Below are 11,732 nucleotides of genomic sequence, written 5' to 3' on the forward strand. Positions count from 1 at the left end.
AATAAAAATAATGCGTACCAAGAACCAGGTGCTACAAATCTCCCCCACTTATTTTAGGATTCGTCCTCGAAGTCTGCTGCTCGATCCTGAAAGAACTCAGGATAGTGCTCCATCATCTCATCCACCGACCCTTTCCGGTGCTGCCATTGCACCTTCACGAGTACCACTACTGAGTCGATGTAATTCAGGCTGCCATCAACCTGAATGTCCTCCAAGGGTACCACTGCTGAGTCGTCTACCAGACACTTTTGCAGCTAAGAAACATGGAAAGTGTTGTGTATTTGACTGAGTTCGGCTGCCAAATCCAGCCTATATGCCACCTCCCACCCGGGCCATAACCCTGAACGGTCCAATATACCTTGGGCCCAACTTGCCCTGCTTCCTGAATCGAATGGCGCCTTTCCAAGGCGACACCTTCAGGAGAACCATATCTCCGACCTGGAGCTCCAGGTCTGATTGACGCTTATCGGCATAACTTTTCTGCCGACTCTGAGCAGTCTGAAGCCTGCTCCGGACATGCTGAATCTTCTCTGTCATCTTGAGCACCACTTCGGTGCTCCCCATGACCCTCTGGCCAACCGCGCCCCAGCATATCAGGGTCCTGCACCTCCTCCCATACAACATCTCGAAGGGAGGATGGTCGATGCTCGCATGATAGCTATTATTATACGAGAACTCGGCCAACGGAAGGTAGGTATCCCAGCTACCTCCGAAGTCTAAAACACATGCCCGCAACATGTCCTCCAGAGTCTGGATGGTCCGCTCGCTCTGGCCATCCGTCTGCGGGTGAAAGGCGGTGCTGAAATGTAGACGAGTACCCAAATCGTCGTGGAATTTCTTCCAAAACCTGGATGTGCACCGCACATCCCTATCCGAAATCACCGAAACTGGCACTCCGTGCCAGGCCACCACCTCTCTGATATAGATATCGGCTAATTTCTCGGGCGAGATGCTCTCCTGAATCGGGATAAGGTGGGCGCTCTTGGTCAATCGATCGACGATGACCCATATCGAATCCACTCCTCGCGCGGTCCTGGGAAGCTTTGTGATAAAATCCATCATAATATCCTCCCATTTCCATAGCGGGATATCCAACGGCTGCATCTTGTCATGAGGTCTCTGATGCTCGGACTTGACCTTCCTACAGGTCAAGCACCGCTCCACATACCATGCCACATCTCGCTTCATGCAGGGCCACCAATAGTACAGACGAAGATCCCTATACATTTTGTTGCCCCAAGATGAATGGAGTATCGGGATTTGTGCACCTCCTCCATCAATATCTGGCGCACGCCTCCGAGGTATGGCACCCACACCCTGCGGTGTAAATTTAATAATCCCCTGCTGTCATAGTCGAAGGAGGAAACCTGACCCACTATGCGCTCACTCTTCCGATGTCCCTCCTTCATGGCCTCCTGTTGGGCCTCCCGAATCTGCTCCAATAGTGGAGTCACCACTGTCATCCGCATACAGATATCCCCGATCGGCGCCGTTTTGCGGCTAAGCGCATCGGCCACCACATTGGCCTTACCCGAGTGATAAAGGATCTCGCAATCGTAATCCTTTACCACATCCATCCACCGACACTGCCTCATGTTTAGATTCGGCTGATCCATGAGGTATCTCAAACTCTTATGGTCCGTGTAAATGGTACATGGAACCCCATAGAGTTAATTACGCCAAATCTTGAGGGCGAACACAACAGCTCCTAGCTCCAAGTCATGCGTCGGGTAGTTCGCCTCGTGAGGCTTCAGCTGCCTCGACGCATAGGCGATGACATGCCCTCTCTGCATCAATACTGCGCCCAAACCTGAGATGGACGCATTGCAGTACACAACAAAATCCTCCATGCCCTCTGGCAGGGCTAAGATTGGCGCCTCGCACAATCTCTGTCTCAGTGTCTCGAACGCTGCCTGCTGCTCAGGCCCCCAACGAAAGACCATAGCGTTCCTTGTTAGCCTGGTCAAAGGTACGGCTATCTTGGAGAAATCCTGGATGAATCTCCGATAATAGCCTGCTAATCCCAGGAGACTCCGAATCTCGGATGGAGACTTTGGAACCTCCCATATCATCACGGCCTCCACCTTGGCTAGGTCTACCGAAATCCTGTTCTGGTTGACAAGGTGCCCAAGAAACTCCACCTCGTGCAACCAAAACTCACATTTGGAGAACTTGGCATACAAGCTCTCCCTCCTCAAAGTCTTCAGCACCTCCCGCAGGTGCTCCTCGTGCTCCTCCTGCGTCTTGGAATAAACCAAGATATCATCAATAAACACTATCACTGACCGGTCTAACATCGGTCTACACACACGTTTCATGAGGTCCATGAACGCGGCAGGAGCATTGGTGAGCCCGAAGGTCATCACCACGAACTCGTAGTGGCCATAGCGCGTCCAAAACGCAGTCTTTAGCACATCCTCCTCTCTGACCCTCATCTGATGATATCCTGAACGCAGATTAATCTTGGAGAACCAAGATACTCCCTGTAGCTGGTCAAAGAGGTCATCAATCCTCGGGAGTGGGTAATGGTTCTTCACCGTTACCTTATTCAGCTCCCTATAGTCTATACACATACGATGCGACCCGCCCTTCTTCACAAACAAAATCGAGGCTCCCAAGGCGAACTACTTGGCCTGATAAATCTCTTGTCTAGCAGCTCCTGCAGCTATGTAGACAACTCTTGCATCTCGGGAGGAGCCAACCGATATGGTGCCTTGGCTATCGGAGTGGCACCAGGAACTAGGTCGACCCTGAATTCCACGCGGCACTCTGGAGGTATCCCAGGCAGCTCCTCGGGGAATACGTCCACGAACTCTCGTACTACGGGCACCTCGCCTACCGTCACCCTACCCGCCTCCCGGGTATCGATAACATATGCGACATAACCTACGTAACCATGCTGGAGGTAATACCTAGCTCTCGCTGCTGAACATAGGGCTAGTCCTCGTTGTGGCCTCTCGACCTGAATCACCAGCTCTCCCCTACTTGGGGTCCTAATTCGAACAAGCTGCTGTGCGCAATCTATCACTGCCCTATTGGGGCTTAACCAATCCATACCGATAATAACCTTGTTCCCCCGCAAAGGTATGGGAAACAGATCCACCAGATAACGCTCCTCAAATAATCTCAACACACAATCTCGGAACACCGTCCATGCTCGCACCAAACGGTCATCTGCAATCTCTACGTCTAAAGGGCAATCCAACATGCCTGAAGACTCGGAAAATATCTTGATGAGCACAAGAGAAACAAACGATCGGGTAGCACCCGAATCAAAAAATACCTGAACTGGGATACCGTTCACATGGAGCGATCCTAAACAGAGCACATACATAACATATCAAAATCACAGCAACATATCATAACATCATAAATAAGAAGTCATACTCGTCACCACATCGGGTGCAACGCATGCCTCCTCGGTAGTCAAATGAAATGCCCTGCTCCTCACCACTAGAGCCTCTGCCTTGCCCTGCCGGCATTCAGTGATCCGTAGGGTCGCTGCAGCTGGCGCCTTCAATGGCGCTGATGCTGCTGTCAACTGTGGGCAGTTGTCCTTCTTGTGGCCCCTCTGGTTGCAGTGGAAACAAAGCAACTCAGACGTCTGAATAACAAGTGCAGGGGCAGTACAATCCCTGGTGAGATGCCCCGTCTTGCCGCAGTTGTAGCAGCCCGACTATCCCAGTCTACATGCCCCCTCATGTGGCCTGCCGCATTTCGTCTAGCGGCCCGGTCCTGACTGGCCTTTCAGCCTACCATCTGATCCCTTGGGCTTCTTCCTCGAAGCCTCAATTGACTTCCCCTCCTCTACTTTCCTCTTTCAGACATGCTCTAGATTGATCTCCCTCTCCCTCGCCCTGGCAATCATGGACTCCAGGGTATGGCAAGCTGAAAAACTTACATGCTCCCGAATGTAGGCTCGCAGCATGTCATGATAGCGAGTCCTCCTCATATCCTCATCTCCCGCATACTGGGGCACCAACAATTCCCTCTCTTGGAACTTGGTCCGCCACAGTCTCCGTAGTCTGTCTCATGTCCAAAAACTCTCTGGCCAATTGCTGAAGCTCTACCGCTGGCGTAAACTCTGCTCGGAATCGGGTGACAAAATCCAACCATGTCATAGCCTCAATACCCGAGGCTTCCAATGAGTCACGAACAGACTCCTGCCAGTCTCTAGCTCAGTCTTTCAAACACCCTACTGCATATCTCACCTTCGAACCCTCAGGGCAGAAGCTGGTCAGCTGTGCGGACTCAATGTCCGCAATCGATCGTCTGGCAGCAATGGGGTCCTTCGCCCATGGAAATCCGGTGCACCACTGCCCATGAAGTCCTTAAAGGACAGTGTGCAGTATCCTGACTGGCCAGATGCCATGTCACTCCTGAACACCTTGAGGCGGTCCTTCATCAGCTCAACTATCCCTTCCTTGATCGACCCGAATATGATGAGGGTCGACTCAAGGATGCCTTTGGTGATCTCTGACGCGATGAACTCGCGTAGCCTCTCATCTATTGGCTCGGAACCTGATCCCTCTCCAGAATTGCCAACTCCTGGCCTCTGACGTAGTACCACCATTCTGCAATACATACATGCAACTATTAGTGATACTGATACCTCTAAAGGGATCACATCTATTACAAGTTCCCTGGTCTTGCCTCAGCCCTCCTTAGTTCGGGTACGGATCCTCTGCTTTCAGTAGTACGGGCCCATACTACCTTCCACATCTATCCGTACCTTCCTTAAGGACAACTTTGACTCCACCAGATCCCTTTCACCACTGCTGATCCTCTACTATTCCCATTCTAGGCTTGCCCTAGGGAAAATCTCTAACTCCACCCAAACCGGTCCTTAGCTGCTGAAGGCCTCCTTGTAATGCCAATTAGCCATTACCTGAATACCATCACATGTGATGAGGCTCAGATAATCCTTTGAGTAACATACTCGTCCCTACAACGGTTAGACTCAAACGAGAGCTGCACAATAGGGCCAAATCCAACACTCTGAGATTATTCAACCATGATCACATGTAATGTGACATATTCACCTAATGACTAACTCCCATCACTCAGAGTCCCACAAAGCACAAAACAAGCAGCATTCAGTCACAGGAAAACTACTCAAGCAAGTCCGTCCTTATAATGAGAAGCTGAACTAGCATATAATGCTAAGCTCATACTACCAGGCATAACCTAATTAGGCTATCCTACTACTGTCTACTCAATACTAGCTTGCAATTCTCATAAACACATAAAGCAGATGCATAAGGCATCATTCCTAGATCCTTAGTCCAATTCTAGCATGTTGTTCTACTGAATCTGATAAAGATAGTATGACATTGTATGGGTACTTTGGGGAATACTTACTTGTGCTCGGCTGGTTGCGCACATCACACACTTGTTTTTTCTCAAAAATTCTTCTGTTTATTCTTTAGAAAACAACTTTCTATAAAGTATTTTAATCCCTCGGTTTGAGTCCATACGCCCCCGAAGGTGTGTCCGAATCCCTCAAACCAGAGCTCTGATACGAACTTGTAACGACCCAATTTTCACGCCAAAAAATTTCATTTAAATTTAGTGATTTGTAAAACATTTGTTGTAAAACATCATCCGATCATATCATTTCCTAAAACATATCTCGTGTCTGAAAAACCCAAAACATGAAAATAATAATAGTGTCAGAGTACAATCCCAGAAAATCTCATAATGCGGAAAACCAATGTGTGTGTATGATCTGCCGCTACCGCGCCAAATCCTTCCCCTTCGTTGAAAGAGGTACCTGAAAAAAAAACTGTAAACTGTAAGCACAAAGCTTAGTGAGTTCCCCCATTATACCACATACCATACAATCACATCATATACATACTGTCAGACATTTCTGGGGTACCCGACTTAACCGGTACGACCTTTCTGGGGTGCCGACCTACCCGTACAGCCATTCTGGGGTGCCGACCTACCCATGCGACCATTTTAGGGTGCCGTCCTACCCGTGTCAAGCCATTCTGGGCGCTGACCTCCCCATGTCGAGCCATTCTGGGGTGTTGACTACCCTTCGGTCCTAACAACCGAACCTCAAGGACTATTTCACCCCCTACTACTACTATCACATATATCATAGCATAATCTATTATCAGACATATGTGGGGTGTCCGACCTACCCTTCGGTCCTAACAACCGGATCTCGGGGACTCTTCCCCCTCCTACTACCTCTATCTCATGTAACATATCATGCTAGCAGCTAAACATATCATAACATACTGTTAGGCATATCTGGGGAGCCAAACCTACCCTTCGGCCCTAACAACCGAACTCTATCACTATCACATACCATATCACGCTAGCATATAACATATCAGGTAGTAACATCACAGATGAATATCACAAAGACAAACATCTAGTATACAATCCCTACTGGTGGGCCGGCATTGTGGCCGTAGACCCACCGCTACTGGAAGGTAACTTACCTCGTAGTAGCTGCTGAACTGTGCAGGAATCCTCTGACTGCTGCTGCTGCTCCAGAAATCCTCCGGCTAAAATTCCCACAAAACACTTAGTCAGAAACTTACATCTATTCTTAGGGTAAAATGACCATTTCACCCCTGACCAAGTCAAAGTCAAAGTTAACTTCTAGTCCCTATCCTTCAATTAGACCTCATACCCCTCCCTACTCTTCGAGTTAGGTGATGACTTGACGAGTTTTCCTTCTAAATGAACATGGACTGAATCCTCATCCGACTCGTCGAGTTGTATGAACAACTCGTCGAGTTCATCATCAACTGATACACAGGTCCTGTCCTTGACTCGCTGAGTTGTATGAACAACTCGTCGAGTTCATCTTCATCCATAAGAAGATTTCCTTGGACTCACCGAGTCTGCTCATGCACTTGCCGAGTCCCATGAATTTCCAGAACAATGGCTTAGTCCAGAACGTTGGGTCACCCCTTGGGACCCTCTTAAAACCTTTCCATACTCAACTGGGTCCTTATGACCCTCAACTAATATGGGACAGAACCATGGACTCGCCGAGTCCAAGAACGGACTCACCGTTTTGGTCACAACCACTCACTGAATCTTTGATTTCTGATGTACAACCCTTGAGCAAAATGAAGATCTATGCTTCTACAATCGATCTAGCATGTAAAGTTACAACCTTTACGTGCTTGCATGGGACTTTAAGCTCAAAAGGTCCTAAAACAAGCTCTCACAATTCATGGGGCCTTCCTTAAGTGCAAAAGCCACCCCTTTCTGCCTTGTAACCCCTCTAAGGACCTAGATCTGAAACATCAACCTCAAACCATGCTTGCAATCATGGTTGGTCACCAAAATGGCTTAGAAAAGCCCTAAAACTCCAAAAAATGGGATCTATCAAAAGAGCAAGCAAGGTATAGACTTTATACTTTCTGAAGTCTACAAATGATTCTCAACACCGAATCCTTCTAGCCTCCTCTTGATCCTTCAAACTTTTCCTTCCTTCCTTGTATCACAAAAGCTCCAAAATCACTACAAATGCCTTAGATTGCTTCAATAACGGCTAGGATTTGCTATGGGGGTCTTCTTGGAGCAAATGGGACTATGGAGGCCGAGTTAAGGTGTTTAAATAGGGTGCAAACCCTCAGATTAGGGTTTTTGTCCAAACAGGGTCTACTCGCCGAGTCCGGGACTCGACTCGCCGAGTCAACATCTTAAACTCCGCGCCTCATCCCGCTTCTACTCGGTGAGTTGGTCCTTCAACTCGTCGAGTCCAAGACCAAATGCAAAATACTTAAAGATTTAATAAGAAGAACATGTACCAAGAACCAGGTGCTACACAAATGTTGTACTTGAGTAGCGACAGCTAATGTTATGTTGGAATGCGATATGTAATGGTACAACCTACTGAGTGTCTAGTCAATACCTAATTATGCAACTTGTTGAGTTTCTAGTCGATATGTAATAGTATGACTTGCTTAGTGTCTAGTCGATACCTAATTGTGCAACTTGTTGAGTGTCTAGTCGAAATGTAATGGTACAACCTGCTAAGTGACTAGTCGATACGTAAATGCACGCTTATAGAGTATCTAGTCAATATTTCTTCGTGTGAAGTTATTAAGAAATAAGTGTTTTTTCGACCTGTCGAGTGTTTAGATGATACAAATATAAAGAACTTACTAAGTATTTGATACACATTTATTAGTATTGAGAAGCATAGTGGATATGATGAAATTCGAGAATTTGTGGTGTATTGAGTTGATATATGTGTTGAAATTTGGAGATATTATTTACGCCGAGATGAAATTTGGTGGTAAATAATTAAGTGAACTGCAAGTGATATACCCAATTAAGTGATTATGGGTATCTGTTTATTGATGTTAGTGATATACTTGTGGCTTGAGGATGAGTCGTAAGTCTAGTACCAGGTGATAGTTGTAAAAGGATAATAGAGATAGTTGATTCTAAATAAGTAGTAAGTGCATATTACTTATTGTGTGTGATCTTCTGCGTGTAGATAGCTAAGGATATTATCTATGTTTCTGTCCTTAATGTGTGTGATCTTCTGCGTTATAAAATCCTCACAAGAAATGTTGATTCATTGTGAGAAGCAAGAAAAGTGCTAATGATAAGAAGAGTATTGAAGTGAGTGATTTGGTTAGATAGTTTTTCTTGGGAAGATTATGAGTTAGTGAAACTCCTGAATTGTAGTGTAGGATTCCAGGAGATTCTGGGGACGAAATATCTTAAAGGAGGGAAGAAATGGTAATACTTGTTTTCTAAAATAGGCACTACTCTAAGAGTTATAGATCGTTATGAGATGAACATATGAGATAAAGCCTTGAGTTTCTTCAATTTGAGAAATGTTATTTAATGAAAGATATTAGAGAAATGTTGCATTTCGTGTGATGAGGATTTCTGGAAATAAAGTTTGCTGAGAATGGAGTCCGTATGAGAAAGTTATGTCTATTTGAAGTTGAGATGAAACTAGGTTGTTATTTTGGGAAAGTCAAAGCCAACAATCCAATTTTGACCACCACGACGTGAATTTATGTTTTTCATGGAGTGACAATAGGTGTGCTATGACATGAAATGCGATGAGTCAACAAGACACGTGGTTAGAGAGTGTGACACATTGCTAGAACGGGCTTCAACACATGTTCATCATGTGACACCTATATGGTCACAATGTGACCGACACAAATTATAAATATATGTGTTTTTGGCTTCATTTGGAGGATGTTCACACATTTGAGTGGAGATGCTACTCAGGATACATTTTATAGACATTATATCGGTGTAGTTATACCAATATACATGAGATATGGGCTGAGATACTAGATCGTGGTGGTATCTTTTACCATGTTATTATGTAATTATTATACATGATACTTTTCGAGAATTGTTAGACCTGAGTATATGTTATGAGTGTTCATGATATTGTGCTATTAAAAACCTGTTGGTAAGATTTGTAAATAAATCTTACAGTGAAATAGTTTGTCGGGACTATGAGGGTTGTAAAACCTAATGTACTATAGTTTCCCGATGTGATTGGTTTGGTTAACGACTTACAAGTTAAGCCTATTGCAATTATATTATTGTGTCAATGGGTTTGGTGACAAATAGTCACGAAGTATAGTTAATAGTTAGTTATGGCAAATTATGAGGAACTTGATAATTGTTGGTTAGGTACTGGCATGTGATGAACTGGAAAGCAAAGTACGTCTAGGACCAAAGTTAATATGTCTGTCAGTTAACCATGTGCTCTACTATAACACCTATTGTTTGTGATAATTGTATGTTATAACTGTTGGATTAGTGTCTAAGTCCATAACTATTTTGGTATGTACTTGACCCGATGGTGCATGGTCCTTTTGGGTTGCCTTCACCAAAGCAACTTGATTGGAGAAATAAATAGAAAGAGAGGATAATATGATTTATTAATATGTTATAAGGATAATATATTAAAGGAGAAATCATATTTGTTTAATTAATATTGGTCAATAATTAATTGAGAATTAATTTTGTGATCAAGTGTAATTAATTAAACTAGAGGGGCTGATTTGTAATTATGTGATAGTTACAAAATAAGGTAAGAATTATCTTATAAGTATGGTGAACGAAAGCCTTAGAATTCGGGTATGATAAGGATACAAGGATTATCTTATTGGTTGCTTAATGGATAATCAACTAGATAAGGATAATGACTGAAACCCTATCTCTACACCTATATAAACACCCCTAGGGTTATGAATTCGGGTATCCCTTCCCAAGAGGTCCCAAATACGAATTCTAACCTCCCTCCTCTCTCTATATACCTTCTCCACTTGCTTATGGTGTTTGTGAGCCATTAGAGGAGTGACACTTGTGACTCTCTGCTTTCCAAGGTCAATTCAAGGAGGAATTGGATTGTTATTGCTACATAACAATTAAGGTATGTTCTTAAACCTATTTACATGTGAATTCTGATTTCCATATGCTAGAATTAGGGTTCAAGTCTTGGATTCAAAGTATGTACAATAGAGAAACCTAGATCCGAGCTTTAGGGTTTGTATGAGCACATAGGATGTCTTATGACCAAAACCCATCAGTGGTATCAGAGCCATGATTGGTTTCTATTGTATTGATGCTTGATGTAACTGAAAATCGTGTTTTGGCCTCACTGTTCGACCTGACTCGGCGAGTCACTCTTGGACTCGGCGAGTCAGCCCTACTCGGTGAGTTCCAGAGGGTGACTCGGCGAGTCGGTGCGTCAGACAGTGCTTATCTCGGGATTTCTTGCTGTTTTTGCATTGGGATAATTACCTTATCATGTTAGATTAATATTAATCCGATTATATGATATATTTGACTATATTTTTAATCTAATTGAAGATATTTATCAATTAATAAGATAATTGTTTCCTTATAAGATAATTGATTAATTATTTTGAGTAAATTGATAAATTGTTTTGCAAGAAATCATTAAATAAATCAAATATGGATAATTATGTGATTAAATGTTAATTTGAATTATTTGTTATTTGATCCTTGTTGTTGTGAAAAGTTTCATATTTGGCCCTTTAGGTTTTATAGTTTAAATTTGAACCCCAAAAGTTTTGTTGTTTTGAAATTTAAATAGTTGAAACCCTAATGTTTTGAAAAAGGTTTCAAAACTTGCCCTCAAGTTTTGGAATTTAAATTTTGATTAAATAGTTTAATTTTGATGCATATTTAAATTCTAAACCCTAATGTGTTGAAATGTTTCAAAACTTGCCCTCAAGTTTTGGAATTTAAAAGTTGATTAAATGTTTAATTAGGAATGTTAAATTCTAAAACTCTAAGAAGTTTTGAAAAGGTTCAAATCACACCCTTATGGTTTTATTAATTAATTAAGGTGTATAATTAAAAGAAGTTTAATAAATCCATAAAAGTTTAGGTTTACAATTTAAGTGAATTAAAGGTATAATTGTTAAATTGAACTACCTAATATTTTAAAAGTTATAAAATACACCCTATACTATATATAACATTAAAAGTCTAACATTATATATATGTATAACTAAAAGTCAGTCTTACCGTTAGTAGGCCTCATTCACGAAGCTGGTCTATAAGGGGTGTTTAAGGAAATTGCCTATAAAATGGCGATTGAATGGGTATCCACTCTTACCCACCGCACTCTTGACTAGTGGAGAGTCGTTAGCCGAACGGGTAGGATAGGACGAAACCTTCCATTATAAGTATAATGAATTATAAAAGTAACTAAATGTTTTCAAAAAATTCCCAATCTT

This window comes from Lactuca sativa, chromosome 4, assembly GCF_002870075.4.
Source record: "Lactuca sativa cultivar Salinas chromosome 4, Lsat_Salinas_v11, whole genome shotgun sequence".
Lineage (NCBI taxonomy): Eukaryota > Viridiplantae > Streptophyta > Magnoliopsida > Asterales > Asteraceae > Lactuca > Lactuca sativa.